The sequence below is a fragment of the Dipodomys merriami genome, unplaced genomic scaffold (assembly GCF_024711535.1).
Source record: "Dipodomys merriami isolate MVZ:Mamm:240054 unplaced genomic scaffold, mDipMer1.0.p SCAF_982, whole genome shotgun sequence".
NCBI classification, from domain to species: Eukaryota; Metazoa; Chordata; class Mammalia; order Rodentia; family Heteromyidae; genus Dipodomys; species Dipodomys merriami.
The window spans coordinates 268,373-270,562 of record NW_027206604.1 but is presented as its reverse complement, the minus strand read 5'-3'; the positions used below and the strand labels follow the sequence as shown (position 1 = coordinate 270,562).

Here is a 2,190-nt window from a genome sequence, read left to right as displayed (position 1 = left end):
TATTTTCACAATAAAAACAAAACAAAACCAAACAAAAAAAAGTAATTTAAGTAGTCATGCAAAGGACTTTTATTTTACTACTGCATTATACATTTTTTCTAATGCTGAGTACCAATAAATAATGAATGTATTAGAAAGCTCTTAAAGCTCATATATTGAATAGTAAGTTCTCTTACACTATATCATTGTATTTCCCAAATCATTTACGTAGAAGGCATTGTTTCCTCTTTTCGCATTTCTAGAATAAGCTGCACATGAAGACACCACTGGTCCTCATTTTCATTCTTTTCATTTGAATACAGAGGAAAGTCTTTCCTCTGCTCTCTATCAATTTCCTACTCTCCAGTTAGAATAATTTAAAATAGTAAAAATGGAAAAAGAGAAAATAAATCATGGTGGAAAAACATGCAGAAAATTCACCGGATTTTTCTGACCAGTTCAACCAACGTGAACTATTGGGGATATACATGGACACCTCATTCACACTAGTACTCAAATTCTCTGGTTAGGCAATTCTGATGAAGACAAGGAACAAGATGAAAACGTGAGGAATGGTATCAATTGCAATAAAATAATGGAGAAGAATGCAAGCAAATTTCTTCTTTGGGATGCCGAAATTAATCGGCTTACTGCAGTGCAGAGACTACTTTCCCAAAAGGCCACTCACATGAATACCAGGAATGAGGATAAGTATACCCCTCTTCATCGGGAAGCCTAGAGTGGACATATAGATATTGTCCATGAGTTGGTAGCTCAAGGCAGATATTCATGCAATAACTGTGAATGACTTGGCACCCCTGCATAGTACTTATATATGGAATAATACCAGAATGGATTCTTTCTTAATTCATCATGATCCAGATACCAATCCCCAAACTAATGGCATCTTGACGCCCTTGCATCTTGCTGCTGGGAATAGGAATAGCAAAGATATGTTCTATCTCCTTCTGTTGAACCATTGTATCAAACCGGGTCTGAAGAACAACTTGGAAGAAACTGCATTTGATATTGCCAAAAGGATAAGTATGTATCACTACCTCTTTGAAGTTGTGGAAAGCTGTACAAATTATTCTCTTATGTAGTAATGGTTTGGTTAAGTTTCTTAAATTTCAAAGGTGCCATTCCATCCTTTGTGTCCCTACAAAATATTTTGATAATAAAAAGCAACAGCAATATCTTAATTTAAAAATTCATGGATTCCATGGTATTGTTCCACGTGAATTGCCTCACTTTGATGTCAAAATGTATTCAAGAGTTGATTGTATGCATCTATAATGATTTCTGCAGAGCTTGTCATTTTTTTAAAATTTTAACTTATCTGTTGTATAGTATAGAAACTAAAGTTATTCCTGGTGCTTGTCTGAAAAAAAAAGTATATCTAGGTTTGTATAGAGTCCATAATCTATTTCATTATCTTCTAGATATAATACTTTGAAGTCTACATTGTTTTATAATATATAGATTCATTAATAAATGCGTCCTTTCAGATTACATTCCATATAAAAAATTCAAGTTTTGTAAAGGCTATGCTATGTAAGGGCCTTTCTAAGGTGAAGATTTAATACACTGATGTCAAACTAACCTTTAATTCTATGAATTACATGTATTGTTACACTTGTGTTTTTGTAATCAACTTTTTAATAACTGTTTGTCATTTCTTGCATTTGTAGAATGAAAAATATGGAATATTTCACGAATTATTGTATCATCCTTCTGCAAGTGCCATGTTAATCTCTGTATTGTTGTCATTTGGGTAGACCTGCTGCTGAAGCATGTAGTATCCTCTAAATTTAAGTAGTTAATGATGCAATCTTTATACAGGCATATATCCTTGGTTGCCTATTTGTAACAAGGAACCCTTATTGTCCCTAAAATGCTATTGATCTTATTTCTCTAAATTTCTGTGTATAGTGGGAAAAACTTACATTGTTTGGTCGATTACTCACATTTGCAATTTTTTGTCAATGACTATTTTGTCGTTTTCATTTTAAATTTGATCATATTTTGAAGCCTTTATAGCGAAATCCAAAGGTGATGGCTTTTCAAGTACTTACTTATCAACTGAGTTAACTTTGTGGAGCTAATGGATTAAAAGTAAGCCTTGCTTAAAAGCTACTTCTAAATTTCTGCAGCTTAAAATTTCCTAAATGAGGTCGCAGTGGTACAAATGTCTTCCTGAACCTTTACCCT

The 2,190-nt window shown here is 33.0% G+C and overlaps 1 pseudogene; it reads right to left on the bottom strand.

The window, feature by feature from the left end:
* Positions 1-1,674: 1,674 nt before the first annotated feature.
* LOC138822093 (U6 spliceosomal RNA) lies at positions 1,675-1,774 on the bottom strand (annotated as a pseudogene).
* Positions 1,775-2,190: the final 416 nt, after the last annotated feature.